General features: G+C 42.9%; 1 long non-coding RNA gene across 2 annotated transcripts; it reads right to left on the bottom strand.

Annotated features, from left to right (window-relative positions):
- Nucleotides 1-2,003: 2,003 nt before the first annotated feature.
- LOC103460769 (uncharacterized) lies at nucleotides 2,004-5,521 on the bottom strand. Of its 2 annotated transcripts, none has more exons than XR_014090269.1 (3): nucleotides 4,853-5,520; nucleotides 4,563-4,608; nucleotides 2,004-2,155 (listed from the first exon to the last, which is right to left on the bottom strand). It is a non-coding gene; the product is annotated as an uncharacterized LOC103460769 (long non-coding RNA). The 2 variants fall into 2 exon arrangements; XR_014090270.1 differs by lacking the exon at nucleotides 2,004-2,155 and adding an exon at nucleotides 2,215-3,277 and having other exon boundaries at nucleotides 4,853-5,521.
- Nucleotides 5,522-18,151: the final 12,630 nt, after the last annotated feature.

Below are 18,151 nucleotides of genomic sequence, written 5' to 3'. Positions count from 1 at the left end.
TTATTCTTAGATAATAATTAACCCTCCACCTCCCAATTTCTCACCTTCTGCAAAGTTCCATTATTATTTGTAGTCTAATTAGCAAAGATATATCAGTCTTTCACAGCAGAAACAGATTTAATCATGTTGCAGAACTAAAATTCAACATCTAGCCAAATATAAGGGATCAGAGCCAATTATAAATCCAAGAAAAAGCCAACGCCCCAACAGGCACTGCACTCCCAAGACACTAAAACATCAAATGTCTTTATTGTCAAATCAGTCTGACATAAAAGAAAACCCAACACAACCACTGATGTTCAACCTAAACCAGGATTAGATTGGCTACAAATCATTTTAATAATTAAAACATATGACAATTAAATATGAAAACTTTGTGACAATATTGCATTTAGTAATTTTTGGAAGTATCCAACTGAGTGACAAGGCTGTTGCAGTTTCACCAGCAGATGTCACTAGGGAGCAATGAACAAAGCATCAAGTAATGAACCTTTTTGCAAGGTAAAGGGCTGGAAAGCTTCATTGCTTCATGATGCTTCATTTTCCCATCACTGTCAGCCAGCAGTCTCTTTAAATACTGTTGTCGCCGCCTTCTCAATTAACTGCCCAGCCAATCAAACTCCAGCAAACATGGCTCCTTCTATATAAGAGCTGGGTTTGAGGCGGGCCTCCTCCTTAGTAGGTTCCAAGATGGCCGCTACAAGGACACACCCAAAAGGTAACAAACATTTCACAAACAAAAGAATCACATACACATTCTAGAACTTAAAAGTTACAGAAAATCTTATTGCTTCTTAACAATAGCTGAACATCGGTGAAGGCGGACGCTTTTTCCTCTTCTCCTCTCCTTACCCATTCCACCCTACTTGCTGTTTTTGTGTTGCTTTTCTGGAACCTTTTTTTTGCACATCCTCCAAATCTATAAATTAAAGATCTGGTTAACTGGTCTCTCAATCCAAGTGATCAAATTTTCTCAAGGAGAAAATTTTCTCTTGTCCTGCAGGAACACACATGATGGGATGGTTTCACCCTGAATTTATTCATGATAACAGGATTTCTGCTGCTTGCAGCTGGTGCATTTCTGGCTTAGCAACTTATTTGTGACATATTTGGCCAAGTTAAAAAACACAAACTGTATTTTGTGGGACAGAGATGCAAGTTGGATGTGAGTCTTGCTGAGACTAGCAACCCAGCTGACGACTCCAAAACTCACTAGCAGGATGGAATAGATCTTGGGGAAGCTGCTGGCTTTGGTTCAGTGGAATGGCCACATTAATTTGGATGAACTATAAGAGATATAACGGTTAAAGACTCTAGGACAGACAGAAATGTTAAGTCTGCCAGATCTGAAGAGAATTTGTTCTTCTGAATCTGTGTGGCCTTCTGGATATCTGGACTCTCCTGGAGACAAAATAGTATGTAAACAAACGGCTCGTTCTCGTCTCCTCTCCCTTCTCAAGTCACCTTCGAGTCTAATGGCTGAACTCCAGAGGACTTTCTCCTGATATTTCCACCTTTATCAGAGAGTTTTTAGATTATTACTTTTTAGAAACTGTGCAGTTCTCACTGTTAACCCAGAAAAGGAATCAGAAACAACCTGGAATCCAGAGACTCTAATTCATTAGTCTTTCTGTTTTTTAGAAATTGTAGAGGACTCACAATTTAGACCAATTTTATTTTTTTATATTACTTTTAAGATTATTATGCAGCAAGACTCCTATTATTGCAAACCAGAAAAGGAATTAGAACAAACTTAGAATCCAAAACAATTCTTCCAGTACCAGAACATTTAGTTATTATTATTACTTAGAAACTTTAAAAGTACTTATTACTTCTACAAATTTAGAGCACACTTACTTATACTTATCTAGCAAACCAAAACTACAATGGCCCTGAGGTGCAAAGCACTACATTAACGAAACACAATTACAAATTACAAAAGGACTACAACATGAACAAAATCACTACAACATGAACAAAATCACTACAACATTTACGGGAGACCTAAGAAATCACTGATTGGACTACAACTCGTTTTACTTTTGAACCGAAAGTTTCTCTGGAGACCCTTTTCACAGTGATGTCAGACAATGGGCGCCGTAACTCAAAGAGGTGTATCTTTACTTCTGGTGTGATTTTGCCTCGGGAAATCTGACTGAAAAATTCCCGGATTATCTTAAGGATATAATAAAAGGTAAAGTTAATAACAAGTGTTAGCCGTTATTACTCATTGTTAATCCACCATTCTCTGTGTATATAATAAACAGCCTTCGATCGGAGAGTAAACCAGCTAGCACCAGCTCTAGCCAGTTAGGAAACGTATACATCGCTGTCTTTCAGTGCTGTATTAAGTTTCATTAAAATCACTGACATCTTCCAACACAGTTGTTTAGAAAAGCATTTTAAATATTGATTTAAGCGCTATCTGCCAAATAATTTACATATTCTGATGTGATAATTTCTCCTTTTGTTGTCCATCTTTCTCAATAGTGGCCGACCTAACAACCCACCATATCTGGGATGGTCTTGTTCCTCTGTCCATGGCAGGTTTAGTCAACCAGCTGTGGGACATCTGCTGCCTAGTCAAACTATCATGGGCATCTTGATTTAAAAGGAAACAAACCAGTACAGAGCCTCCCTGCTCCTGCAAGTCACACTTGTTGGATGAACACTCACTACTGCAAGCAGCTGTTAGAAATGAAATCTTTGTGTATCTATTCTGTAGTTAATATCTATATTGATGTTGTGTAGAGTTCTTTAAAAACTATTGTAAATAGCTTCTCTTGAGTAATATGTGCAACTTTTACATTTAAATTGCATCATTTTGTAAATTTTACACATCTGGCAACAAAGTATGTGGAGGAGAGGAAATGCTAAAATTAGAGCTGCCATTGTGGAACAAAGACATAAGGTTTGTGGCTGTTTCTTGCAAACATCTATGTAATAATTATATTAAACACTGTACATGGTTACTACATTACACAAACATAATTATCACAGTTAATTTAAGTCATGGATAGAGAAAATTTATTTACAAAAGGCATGTCAATTTTATTTCAACAGTATGTACTCAGGGTTTACAATTTAAGAAGACATCCATGTAGGGTCCTTGGCGTGAGCCAGTCTGCAGTGAACTGGTGGATGACAGAGACGATGCTATACTGTAGTGAGCAGTTTGAAGCAGAAGTCCCACCATGTGATCCACAGGGTTTTCCCAGCTGAGCACAAACTTCATGCACTTTGTTTCCACAGGCACCTCAGCAGAATCAAGTGTAACCTGTTAAAAGGAATATAAAGTTATTATTCCTATGTTATCAATTTTCTACTGCCAAGTCTACAACCGCAGGAAGACAAAGTTTAAGAAACTTAACCTTCTAATCATAACATTTGATAAATATTCATTGGAGAAATGTGAAGTTAATGAGCTAATATATATTATTATGGCCACTCTTGCATCATAATAAAGTCCAAAAAACAAAAATGCAATAGTAGTGTTTTAGGAGGAGGTTTTCGACTCACTCAAAGAAAAAATAAAAAGCACTCGCAGAGAATTCTCCTGTTTCAACATATAAAAATAACAAAAAATAATGTCCGCGTTGACTTCAAATATAAACGTTAATTTGTGGTACAAAAACCTTTTCACTCCTCACTCCTTCACCAAACAATCAGATCAGCCCGAGCAGCTGCTTCTGCCTGTTAATCACAGCAGGAGGCTGACTGACCAGGAGGGTCTAAGCAAAACAAATAAATACATAAATATATAATAGATCTACCATTCTCATAACCTTAGATCTGCGAAAATTAATGATTTAGCAAAAAATAAAATAATCTAACATATATGTATATAGAGCTCATCACATTTCTCCAATGAAACTTTAACATCTATCTATAAGACAGCATCTTCCTACTCATGTCTATCATAGCAAGAGTTTGACTTCTCAGGATGTGATGGAATAGCGGGTGTTTGGCATAACTGTCAAGTTTTGGACTTGAGACTACAGGTCATGTCGCTACTGAGCGGGTGGTGAAACTAGCGTATGACGTGAGGAGGGGTTAATACGATCATGCATTGTACGTGACGGGTGGAAACCCCAGTCTGTACTATAAAAATCTGATTAAGATTAGAGCCTAAATACATTCTATTTCCAAATCTGAAAGGCTACGTAATGTTAGCTAGCCTACAAATTACTATTGCATAGTAATTCCCAGTAAGTAAATATTTAAAATGCTTTTCTAAACAACTGTGTTGGAAGATGTCAGTGATTTTAGTGAAACTTAATACAGCACTGACAGGCAGCGGTGTATATATGTTCCCAACTGTGGCTAAAGCTGCTGCTAGCTGGTTTACTCTCCGATCGGAGGCTGGGTCCTTTAAATACAGTTGGAGAATGGTAAATTGACAATGACTGATAACGGCTAACACTTAAATACTGTTTAAGTGTGCTACATAAATGAAATTAGCTTTACCTTCTCTGACGGTAAAGCTAATTTACCGTCAGAGAAATTAGCGTCAGAGAAATTACTCTAACGTTAATTTAGAGTAAAGCTAAACTCTAAATTACCTTCTGGTCCAGAAGGTCTGAGGTCAGAGGACTCCGTTCTCCTTCACTGCAGAAAGAAGAGAAGACAGAGACAGGGAGGCGAGGGTCACCAGGACTCCTTCAGTACCACCAGAACCCAGATCAGGGTCAGTTCTTCACAGATCAATGAAACACTGGGTCCAACTGACCCGGCAGGAGCAGGGAGAACTAAACCTGTTCCAGACTCACAGGTTCTAGATCAACTCTTCCTCCAAAGTGTTTTATCAAACTGGGACAGAACCAGAACCCTGCAGCAGAGTCCAACCACTGACCTTTTATCTTTAGATGAACCTGTTTCTTCATCAGGATGGTTTTCTCTTTGCTGTAGATGCTGCAGGTGTAAATCTTTACATCTTCAGGTGTGGGTTGCTTCAGGGTCAGACTGAGGTCCCCATGTTGAAACTTTCCCTCCATCTTTGTTCTGTTTCTGTAGAGTCTGTCCTGTTCTTCAAGTTGGTCACAACTGTTCTGATACACATGGACCTTCTTTTTGTCTCCATCTGTCCACTCCACCTTAGCATCGTGAGGCAGTCGGGTTGTGGTTCTGCAGGGCAGCAGGACTGACTTTACTCCATATTTCAGCCAAACCTGATACTCTGAGGAAACAACAAGTAGAAAATTGTATTTAAACTTTAAATTTTACTTTTGTAGAATAAAATGCCTGTGAAAAATCCTTATTTTCCGATTTCCCTCACCTGCCACCTGAGCAGCCATGGGCTGAACTTATACAGCTCAACTCCCCGCTGCCACTAAATGGCTCTAATTTCAAGGATTTATAACTCAGTCCAATCATCTGATGTCTATTTAGCTTCAAACACCAGGAGAGCCTGGGAGCCTGAACTGGGGCTGGTTTTTGATGAATGTTGGTGGGAATCAGCCCTGACAGCCATTCAAACTTCTCCATGTGCCCCTGAGCTTGGTTCAGTTTAAAGTGCTATTCAGACGTCATTATTACCTACACATTTCTTTAAGAACGTCCTGCCTGTTGTTGCTACTGATCTGATCCAAATAGTAAACTCATCGCTCTCTTCAGGTGTTTTCCCCCAGGCTTTGAAAACAGCAGTTATCAAACCTCTGATAAAAAAGTACAATCTAGACAAATCACTACTGCAGAATTACAGGCCAATCTCTAACCTCCCATTCATCAGCAAAATTATTGAAAAAGCAGTTTTTAAACAATTAAATAACTTCCCAACAATAATTGTTACGGCATCAGTGGGCCCTGCCCTCTTTTTCCTTGCAGGGTTCTGCAGTCAGGCCCTGCAGGTGTTGGGTGTTCCCCTGATTGGCGTCCTGCAGCTTTAAAGCTGCTAGGCGTACAGCAGAGGGGGGGCTTTTCCCTTCCCTCTCCTCAGATCCCCACTTGGTTTGGTTTGTATCTTTTGGTTGAGTTTTGTTAGGTTTTGCATTTGCTCATTTCTGGTTATTTATAGGTTTTGCTTTAATCTATTTTGGTTTCTTATTTCAGGCATTTCTTTTTTTTCAGGATTATTTAATAACTTAATAAATTCTACTTTCATTTACACATTAAATCCTTGTGTGGTCTCCATTAATGTTGCCCCATCAAACGAGCCTGGTGGACGTAACATTGTGGGGGCTCGTCCCTTCATGGTTAACATTGTGGGGGCTCGTCCCTTCATGGTTAACATTGTGGGGGCTCGTCGCTTCATGGTTAACATTGTGGGGGCTCGTCCCTTCATGGTTAACATTGTGGGGGCTCGTCCCTTCATGGTTAACATTGTGGGGGCTCGTCGCTTCATGGTTAACATTGTGGGGGCTCGTCCCTTCATGGTTAACATTGTGGGGGCTCGTCCCTTCATGGTTAACATTGTGGGGGCTCGTCCCTTCATGGTTAACATTGTGGGGGCTCGTCCCTTCATGGTTGCCATTGTGGGAGCTAATTATGCTTGATTGGCCTCATTGGTGAGTTCAGGTTGCAGTTACATGCCCCTGACTTTGGTTTTCCTGTACTGCAGGTTATTTGGCTAGTTTAAGGAATTTTACCTTACTAGATTTTGGACATTTTTGATGTTTCATATGTTTGTTGCTGGAGGTCCATGAGGATTTTTGTTGGTAGGGGAGAGAGGATTGTGTTTTGAAAAAAGGTAAGTGCTGTCTGGTATTTGTTTGTGGCAACTTCATTTTAGATGACCCTGTTTGTTGTTTTGGTTTGTTATTTTTGGGTTGGACTCTGGGCTGAGGGCACCGCCGTGGTTTGCTGCCTGAGAGGTCTTGGCCTGGAGGGATTTGCTGCCAGCGGTATCTTGGTGCTTAAAGTGACTTGGCTCTTGGAGGAAGGCCTGAAGACTAGGCTAAGGTTAGTCAGGGTTTTTGGCACTTAGTTAGTGGTAGGAAAATGGAGGTTTGCCATTTGTTTGTGCCAGTCATGCACTTCCTTGTGGTTGTTTAAACAATTTGGTATATTTTGACCTGTATTGTTTTTTTGAAAGTGGGGTTGTTGGGTTAGTTTGGTTTGAGGATGGACGTGAGTTCTTTCTTGTCTTCTCCAACATTAGAACTCTTGGAAAAGCTTACAAAGGAGCAGATTCGTCAAGTAGCTGAACACTTTAAAGTTGATCTTGAAGATGTAAAAGGATTAAGGTTACCTCCGCTAAGAAGTTTTTTAAAAGACGAACTTATAAAACTGAATGTCTTTCCTGTCTCTCTTTCAGATGCTGATGTGACAGATGAAACTTCCCTCGGTTCAGTCTCTTTAACTGGTGCTCCAAATGAATTGTCGAGCTCAACAGTGTCTCAAGCTTCTCAATTAAAGTTTCAGTCTAATAAAACTGAGATGGAAATGCAGTTGGAGTTAGAAAAATTACGACTAGCACGAGCTTGAGAAAAAACTAGCTTTACAGGAAAAGCAGCTAGCACAGGCACAAGAAGAGAAGAGGTTAGCACATGAGTTGGAGGTGAAGAAATTCTTTGGAAGCTGAGCGCCTGAAGTTGAGGTCTGAGGGCAGGTTAAGTGGTGGATCTGTTAATCTGTCTCAAGGTGGTGATGGGTTTTCTGGACATAACTTGGTTAACATGTTGAAGCTGTTGCCTAAGTTTAATGAACAAGATCCTGATGTGTTTTTCTCTTTGTTTGAGGACATGGCAGAGGACAATGACTGGAGTGATCTAGATTGCTCCAGGCTGCTGCAAAGTGTGCTTGTGGGTAAGGCCCAAGAAGCATACATTTCATTAACTTCAGCTGAAAGAAAGGTATACACATCTGTTAAAAAAGCTGCGTTGAAAGCTTATGAACTGGTTCCTGAGCATTACAGGCAACAATTTAGGAGCTGCAGGAAAGCTGAAAAACAGTCAAACACAGATCTGGTCAGAGAACTAAACACCCAGTTTTCTCGTTGGTTATCAGCTGAAGGTGTGGATGATTTTGAATCACTTTGTGACTTGAGGTGTTGGAACAGTTCAAGAACATTATTCCAGATCGGGTGGCTATATATATCAATGAACAAAAAGTAAAAACTGCTGCTAAAGCTGCTGTCTTAGCAGACGAGTATGTTCTGACTCATAAAGCTTTGAGGGATTCTAATTTGAAAGGTGACCACAGCCTTAAGGAATTTCATTATGACCGGTTTCCTGGTAAAAATAGATTGGATCATACACTGAGATCTAAAGCAGACTTGGTTTGTAACTATTGTCGCCAGAAGGGACACTGGAAAAATGAGTGTCCTCTGAATATCAAAACTAAATCAAATAGGGGCAAACAGGATCATCGAAAACCTGTGGCTTTAGCCAGTGTTACACAGTTGCATTCAGTGGAGTCTACACCACTACCTAAAGTTGAAAGTGTAAGACCAACTGTCTTAGCTGCACCTCTTGACTTTCAATCTTTTTTCAGAGCTGACCGATTCAGATCCCCAGAACTTTGTGAAGGATGTCGGACAAGATTATGCTCCTTTCATCACACATGGGTTTGTTACTCTGAATGGAAGTTCTAATAAAGTGGCTGTAAAGATTCTGCGTGACACCGGAGCATCTGAATCTTTCATCTTGGATTCTATTTTGCCATTTTCTTCATGTTCTGATACTGGTCGTAGTGTCTTAATTAGAGGTATTGGGATGGAAACTTTCTCTGTGCCTCTCCATAGGATCTATTTGCAGTCAGAACTGGTACATGGAGAAGTGACGATAGGTGTTCGTCCTTCTTTGCCTGTGGAAGGGGTGTCTCTCATTTTAGGAAACAATCTGGCAGGTGGACGTGTGTGGCGAGATGTTGCACCTCCTCTAGTGGTCCGAGCGTCTCCATCTGTTTCCGTGTCAGACAAATGTGCTCAAAACTTCCCTGAGGCGTTTCCAGCTTGTGCAGTAACTCGTGCCATCACTCGTGCTTTGGCTGATAAGGAGGTTGAGTCTGGTAAGCCTAGTTCTGTTGAGAAGACTGCTTGTTTGCCAACTCTTCCTGTTCCTTTGTCACTCAGTGAGTTGATTGCAGCCCAGCAGGAGGACACAACCTTAGCTGTCCTGTTTGACCAAGTCCAGACAGCTGAACAGGACACAAAACGTCATGTGGGTATTTTCTACAAGCAGATCTGTTGGTACGTAAATGGTTACCCTACAGTGACAGGGATATTGTTGGTCCAATTTATCAAGTTGTTGTTCCAGTCAAGTTCAGAAACCTTGTTTTGAAAACTGCTCATGGAGAATTGTCTGGTCATTTCGGAGTCAATAAAACTTATAATAGAGTTTTACATCATTTTTATTGGCCGCGTCTGAAAAAAGATGTTGCTGCGTTTGTGAAAACCTGTCACACTTGTCAACTAACTGGAAAACCTAATCAGACGTTGAAACCAGCTCCACTTTTTCCAATACCTGCTGCTGATGAGCCTTTTGAACACTTGATCATTGACTGTGTTGGCCCACTGAGTCCTTCAAAGTCCGGATCAGTGTATTTACTGACAGTTATGTGTAAAAGCACTCGTTATCCTGCAGCATATGCTCTGAAAACCATTACAACAAAGTCGGTGGTCAAAGCTTTGTCTAACCTTATTTCAGTGTTTGGAATCCCAAAGACCATTCAGACTGACAGAGGTACCAATTTCACCTCATGCATGTTTGGTGAGATTTTGAAACAACTAGGTGTAGTCCATCAACAGAGCAGTGCTTACCATGCTCAAAGCCAGGGAGCACTAGAGCGTTTTCACCAAACCCTGAAGGCTTTGTTGAGGGCATACTGCACAGAGTTGAGTAGAGACTGGGAAGAAGGTCTGCCTTGGCTACTTCTGGCAGCTCGTGAAGTTGTACAAGAGAGCACAGGGTTCAGTCCAAATGAACTAGTGTTTGGACATCATGTGCGTGGTCAAAATCTCACCAAACATGCGTGAGGTGAAATTGCAGGTGTCTCTCATTTTGGGAAACAATCTGGCAGGTGGACGTGTGTGGCGAGATGTTGCACCTCTTGCTATTTTAAAAACCAACTTGGAGAGGTCTGAGCCACCATCAAACCTGTTTGACTACGTCAATGGTTTTCGTCGCAGACTTTTCTTGGCTGGCAAACTAGCTTCCGAGAATCTTAAAAAGGCTCAGAGGAAAATTAAGCGATGGTTTGACCAGAAAGCTGAAAATGGAGTGTTTCATCCAGGAGATAAGGTGCTTGCCTTACTTCCCATTCAGAGTTCACCTTTTCAAGCAAAGTTTTATGGTCCGTATTCTGTGTTGAGATGGGTGTCACCACAGGACTATGTGGTTTCTACCCCAGACCGTAAACGACCAACTCAGCTTTGCCATGTGAACTTATTGAAGCCTTACTTTGGTTCTACTTTGGAAGAAAAAGATGTGAAGGCAGTTGCTGCTTCTGTGAAGGCAGACTCGAGCTGCAACACAGGTTTGGATGAGGATGTGCAGACTCCAGATGACAGTGTTCCAGCCCAGACTTAAAAACTCTGAGATGTTGTCTAACATACAAACATTACTGAGTCATTTGTCTATAGAAAGAAGTGAGCAGTTGAAGCAGTCCATTATGGATTTTCAAGCCTTGTTCAGTGACATTCCAACATGTACCAATTTAATTGAGCATGACATAGATGTGGGAGATGCGCAACCCCATCCGTCAACATTTTTATCGTGTGCCTCCTGAGAAAAGTACGTTTTTGGAGTCAGAAATTCAGTATTTGCTGGACAATGGCCTGGCTAAACCATCTTGTTCTAGTTGGTCTTCGCCATGTTTGTTGGTTAAAAAACCTGACGGTACTTATAGATTCTGTACTGATTATAGGAAACTGAACAGCATTACAAAGCCTGACTCTTACCCGCTTCCTCGGATGGAAGATTGTGTCGATCAGGTTGGAACTGCAAAGTATGTGAGTAAATTTGATTTGCTCAAAGGTTATTATCAAGTACCCTTGTCTGCTCGAGCCCAAGAGGTGTCTTCCTTTATTGTACCATCAGGATTATACTCTTACACTGTAATGAGTTTTGGCCTTAGGAAGGCACCTGCCACTTTCCAACGGTTGATGAACAAAGTAGTGGCTGGTTTGGAAGGTTGTGCTGTCTACTTAGATGATGTAGTGGTCTTCAGTGACACCTGGAATGAACACGTGCTGCGTATCCAGAAGTTGTTCCAGTGTCTTCAGGATGCTCGCCTAACTGTGAACTTAGCTAAATGCGAGTTTGCAAGAGCTACAGTGACTTATCTGGGAAAAGTTGTTGGGCAAGGACAAGTGAAACCAGTAAGGGCAAAAGTCCAAGCCATTGATGGTTTCCCACCTCCTTCCTCAAAAAAGGAGTTGATGAGATTTCTGGGGATGGTGGGTTACTATAGAAACTTTTGTGAGAACATTTCTACTGTAGTGGCTCCATTAACAGACCTATTGAAGGCTAAAGTCCAGTTTAGGTGGTCCTCAGCTTGTCAGAAGGCATTTGAAAATGTCAAGTTTCTCTTGAGCACTGCACCAGTCTTGTCTGCTCCAAGATTAGACCGGCCATTCCAGGTACAGGTTGACGCAAGTCAAGTGGGTGCAGGAGCCATTTTGTTGCAGACTGACGAAGGAGGAGTTGACCATCCAGTGTGTTTCTTTTCTAGGAAGTTCAGTCATCAACTTAATTATTCGACCATTGAGAAAGAGGCCTTGGCCCTTATTTGGGCCCTGCAGCACTTTGTTGTGTATGTGGGTGGGGGTGCATTTCCTGTTGTGGTATATTCAGATCATAACCCTTTGACCTTTTTGCACTCTTTACAGAGCCCCAATCAGCGGTTGATGCGATGGGCCTTATTTCTACAGCCTTACAACCTTGAAATTCGGCACATTCGAGGCACTGAAAATGTGCTGGCTGATGCATTGTCTCGTGCCATTGATGGACCAGACTAGTAGGAAAAAATGTCTACAGAGGTCCTAGTGGGAACCTCTGTTTTAAGGGGGAAGGTGTTACGGCATCAGTGGGCCCTGCCCTCTTTTTCCTTGCAGGGTTCTGCAGTCAGGCCCTGCAGGTGTTGGGTGTTCCCCTGATTGGCGTCCTGCAGCTTTAAAGCTGCTAGGCGCACAGCAGAGGGGGGGCTTTTCCCTTCCCTCTCCTCAGATCCCCACTTGGTTTGGTTTGTATCTTTTGGTTGAGTTTTGCATTTGCTCATTTCTGGTTATTTATAGGTTTTTGCTTTAATCTATTTTGGTTTCTTATTTCAGGCATTTCTTTTTTTCAGGGTTATTTCTTTCATATAACTTAATAAATTGTACTTTCATTTACACATTAAATCCTTGTGTGGTCTCCATTAATGTTGCCCCATCAAACGAGCCTGGTGGACGTAACATAATGAATCGCTTTGACTCCTTCCAGTCTGGTTTTTGTGCTCACCACCAGTGGTGGGAAGTAACGAAGTACAAGTACGTCGTTACTGTACTTAAGTACAGTTTTCGTGTATCTGTACTTAAGTAGATTTAATAATGGGGACTTTCTACTTTTACTCCACTACATTTTACAGTAAGTATCTGTACTTTCTACTTCACTACATTTCTACAAAAGTGTCGCGTTACTCGTTACATCCATGTCGCGTTGCTCTTTTCTTCCGTTAAAATGTGAAGTTTAGGGACTTAAGGTGGCGCCGTAAAATCCGAGCAATAACGTGACTTGGTGTCTGTTGTCACCCATCGCCTCCACCTTTACTCGCACGCGGAGCTCCAGACATGCACAGTGATTTCCTCTGAGCGGGAGGAGATGTTTGTCTCTAATATAATAGCTGCATAAATTGATATGGCGACATGTAAAATCAGCAGCGCTTCGCTTTCACAGACGGTGGGGACTTCGTCCAACTTTTAGCGTCACTTGGAAGGAAAGCTTAAAGAAAGGTAAGATCTGTGCTAGCAAAGTTAGCTGTACTGAGACACATGTTGCATCTGATGAAAAAAAGTTGTCACTCATGCGCTGAATTATTGTGTGGACCCTAACCCTGTGACCAATGTCTGCAATATAGTGATATGACATTCAGGAACGATCCGATTCTTCTGGACGGACCTTTACTAAGTCCTAAGGACTGAAGCCTCACGGAGAGCCGTTCTTTGTTCTTGTGTACACTGCGGGAGCTATATATATATATATATATATATATATATAAAATCGCTGAATAAGTAAAAGTTGAACGTATGAACACAGCATGCTCATTGCTCATTGATTGATTTCGTCTCCTGTCATGGTGGCAAACATCGCAGTGGGAGGGAGGATGAAAACAGTCACTGTGCTCCTTCTGCTTAGTTACTTGTTGCGCCGTTGGACAGTGTTCATAGTTGAACGTTATTTACCGTTAATTGCGATGTTTCAGTTGTGGTTTCTGACATGGGCAATATGGGCAACCACCCAGGGCGTTATTTTTCTAGGGATGGCAGGAGACCTCTGCGGATTGTAGCACAGCGATGAAAGCAAAACAGAATGAAATGAGTTTTAATTGATACTGGTTAAATATATTTCAGCTCTATTTAATATCTAGGTGTTTTTATGGGAATGTGGATCTTTCAGATCAATCAGAAAACCAATTTTGATAGGTAAACTTAATGTTATTGTGTCATTTGGCGCGGGGCGCTGGTCTTGGTCTCGGGTTTGGTGGTCTTGACTACAACTCTGCTACATGGCTCCTTGGTTGCATGTCCTCCACCCCGCCCGCACCTTCTTTACATCCCCTTTCAGTTAGATTTCTTTCTAAATAAATATGACTAATGAAGTTCATGCTATGTTAGGACAGGAGACAAAATGTTTCCATCCCTGAAATTATGATTCATAGAATCACATATCTAAGTCTAAACTGTTACAGAAAATAAACACAATAAGAACATGTTTAATCTGTGGTAGTGTTAATTAAAATGGCACATTTCTGATGTATTAAAATTAAATACGATCGGCACACTTAATGATATTAGCAATTAGGTAATGCATTCAGCGAGTACTTTTACTTTTAATACTTAAGTATTTTTAAAAGCCAGGACTTTTTTACTTTTACTTAAGTAAAATGTTAATGTGGTACTTTGACTTTCACTTAAGTAAATTTTTGACTGTGTATTTGTACTTTTACTTAAGTAAATTTTTTGAGTACTTTCTCCACCACTGCTCACCACAGCACGGAGACGGCCTAGTCAAAGTGTTCAATGATATCAATATAAACACAGACTGTGGGAGAACCACAGTGCTGGTTCTGTTGGACCTCAGTGCAGCTTTCGACACTGTTGACCTTTTGACATTTTACTGAACCCACTGAAGAGTTGGGTCGGACTCTCCGGTCCAGTGATCCACTGGTTTGAATCTTACATAAAGAACAGGAATTTATTTGTTTCAATCGGAAACTTCTCATCAGAGAGGTCAAAGGTCACATGTGGGATACCCCAAGGTTCAAATCTAGGACCCCTCTTATTCAATATTTATATTGAATCAGGAATCCTAATTGATCAGAATTGATCAGGAACTATAACCTCTGACACCTGGTGTCAGGAACTAAAGCCTCTGACACTTGGTGTCAGGAACTATAGCCTCTGACACTTGGTGTCAGGAACTATAGCCTCTGACACTTGGTGTCAGGAACTATAGCCTCTGACACTTGGTGTCAGGAACTATAGCCTCTGACACCTGGTGTCAGGAACTATAGCCTCTGACACCTGGTGTCAGGAACTATAGCCTCTGACATTTGGTGTCAGGAACTATAGCCTCTGACACTTGGTGTCAGGAACTATAGCCTTTGACTCCTGGTGTCAGGAACTATAGCCTCTGACAGCTGGTGTCAGGAACTATAGCCTCTGACAGCTGGTGTCAGGAGGGACAGCCGCTGACACCTGGTGTCAGGAACTATAGCCTCTGACACCTGGTGTCAGGAACTATAACCTCTGACACCTGGTGTCAGGAACTAAAGCCTCTGACACTTGGTGTCAGGAACTATAGCCTCTGACACTTGGTGTCAGGAACTATAGCCTCTGACACTTGGTGTCAGGAACTATAGCCTCTGACACTTGGTGTCAGGAACTATAGCCTCTGACACCTGGTGTCAGGAACTATAGCCTCTGACATTTGGTGTCAGGAACTATAGCCTCTGACACTTGGTGTCAGGAACTATAGCCTCTGACACCTGGTGTCAGGAACTATAGCCTCTGACACCTGGTGTCAGGAACTATAGCCTCTGACACCTGGTGTCAGGAACTATAGCCTCTGACACCTGGTGTCAGGAGGGACAGCCTCTGACACTGGTGTCAGGAGGGACAGCGGCTGACAGCTGGTGTCAGGAGGGACAGCGGATGACACCTGGTGTCAGGAGGGACAGTGGCTGACACATGGTGTCAGGAACTATAGCCTCTGACAGCTGGTGTCAGGAACTATAGCCTCTGACACTTGGTGTCAGGAACTATAGCCTCTGACACTTGGTGTCAGGAACTATAGCCTCTGACACTTGGTGTCAGGAACTAAAGCCTCTGACTCTTGGTGTCAGGAACTATAGCCTCTGACACTTGGTGTCAGGAACTATAGCCTCTGACACTTGGTGTCAGGAACTATAGCCTCTGACACTTGGTGTCAGGAACTATAGCCTCTGACACCTGGTGTCAGGAACTATAGCCTCTGACACCTGGTGTCAGGAACTATAGCCTCTGACACCTGGTGTCAGGAACTATAGCCTCTTACACCTGGTGTCAAGAACTATAGCCTCTGACACCTGGTGTCAAGAACTATAGCCTCTGACACCTGGTGTCAAGAACTATAGCCTCTGACACCTGGTGTCAAGAACTATAGCCTCTGACACTTGGTCTCAGGAACTATAGCCTCTGACACTTGGTGTCAGGAGGGAAAGCGGCTGACACCTGGTGTCAGGAACTATAACCTCTGACACCTGGTGTCAGGAACTAAAGCCTCTGACACTGGTGTCAGAACTATAGCCTCTGACACCTGGTGTAAGGAACTATAGCCTCTGAAACTTGGTGTCAGGAACTATAGCCTCTGACACTTGGTGTCAGGAACTATAGCCTCTGACACGTGGTGTCAGGAAGTACAGCGTCTGACACCTGTTGTCAGGAACTATAGCCTCTGACACCTGGTGTCAGGAACTAAAGCCTCTGACACTTGGTGTCAGGAGCTATAGCCTCTCACACTTGGTGTCAAGAACTATAGACTCTGACACTTGTCAGGAGGGAACCGCTGACACTGGTGTCAGGAACTATAGCCTTGACACTGTGTCAGGAACTAACCTCTGAACCGTGTCAGGAGGGACTATGCCTTGGCAGAACACCTTGGTGTCAGGAACTATAGCCTCTGACACCTGGTGTCAGGAACTATAAGCCTCTGACACTTGGTGTCAGGAACTATAGCCTTTGACACCTGGTGTCAGGAACTATAGCCTTTGACACCTGGTGTCAGGAACTATAGCCTCTGACAGCTGGTGTCAGGAACTATAGCCTCTGACAGCTGGTGTCAGGAGGGACAGCCGCTGACACCTGGTGTCAGGAACTATAACCTCTGACACCTGGTGTCAGGAACTATAGCCTCTGACACTTGGTGTCAGGAACTATAGCCTCTGACACTTGGTGTCAGGAACTATAGCCTCTGACACCTGGTGTCAGGAACTATAGCCTCTGACACCTGGTGTTCAGGAACTATAGCCCTCTGACACTTGGTGTCGGATATAGTCTGACCTTGGTGTCAAGGAACTATAGCCTCTGACCACTTGGTGTCAGGAACTATAGCCTCTGACACTGGTGTCAGGAACTATAGCCTCTGACACCTGGTGTCAGGAACTATAGCCTCTGAACACCTTTGGTGTCAGGAAACTATAGCCTCTGACACTTGGTGTCAGGAACTATAGCCTCTGACACTTGGGTGTCAGGAACTATAGCCTCTGACACTTGGTGTCAGGAACTATAGCCTCTGACACTGGTGCAGGAACTATAGCCTCTGACACTGTGTCAGGAACTATAGCCTCTGACACTGGTGTCAGGAACTATAGCCTCTGACACCTGGTGTCAGGAACTATAGCCTCTGACACTGGTGTCAGAAATACCTCTGACACCTGGTGTCAGGAACTATAGCCTCTGACACTGGTGTCAGGAACTAGCCTCTGACACTGGTGTCAGGAAACTATAGCCTCTGACACTTGGTCAGAACTATGCCCTGACACTGGTGTCAGACTATATACCTTTAACTAGCTCTGACACTTGGTGTCAGGAACTATAGCCTCTGACACTGGGTCGCTGCTCGCCGCAGACTTAGCTTGACAGTGTAGAAGCGACCGGTGTCAGGACCTCTGACACCTGGTGTCAGGAACTATAGCCTCTGACACCTGGGTGTCAAGAACTATAAGCCTCTGCACCTGGTGTCAGGAACTAAGCTACTGGTGTCAAGAACTATAGCCTTGACACTGGTGCAGATATAGCCTCTGACACTTGGTGTCAGGAACTATAGCCTCTGACACCTTGGTGTCAAGGACAGCCTTGACACTGAGTGTCAATAGGACTATAGCTCTGACACCTGGTGTCAAGAACTATAGCCTCTGACACTTGGTGTCAGGAACTATAGCCTCTGACACTGGTGTAACTATAGCCCTCTGCCACCACCTGGTGTCAGACACTATAGCCTCTGACACTGGTGTCAGGAACTATAGCCTCTGACACTTGGTGTCAGGAACTATAGCCTCTGACACCTGGTGTCAGGAACTATAGCCTCTGACAGCTGGTGTCAGGAACTATAGCCTCTGACACTTGGTGTCAGGAACTATAGCCTTTGACACCTGGTGTCAGGAACTATAGCCTCTGACACTGGTGTCAGGAACTATAGCCTCTGACACTTGGTGTCAGGAACTATAGCCTCTGACACTTGGTGTCAGGAACTATAGCCTCTGACACTGGTGTCAGGAACTATAGCCTCTGACACCTGGTGTCAGGAACTATAGCCTCTGACACTTGGTGTCAGGAACTATAGCCTCTGACACTTGGTGTCAGGAACTATAGCCTCTGACACTGGTGTCAGGAACTATAGCCTCTGACACCTGGTGTCAGGAACTATAGCCTCTGACACTTGGTGTCAGGAACTATAGCCTCTGACACTTGGTGTCAGGAACTATAGCCTCTGACACTGGTGTCAGGAACTATAGCCTCTGACACCTGGTGTCAAGG

Source organism: Poecilia reticulata, chromosome 12 (assembly GCF_904066995.2).
Source record: "Poecilia reticulata chromosome 12, P_reticulata-male-v2, whole genome shotgun sequence".
NCBI classification, from domain to species: Eukaryota; Metazoa; Chordata; class Actinopteri; order Cyprinodontiformes; family Poeciliidae; genus Poecilia; species Poecilia reticulata.
This window is presented reverse-complemented; position numbering and strand designations above follow the sequence as displayed.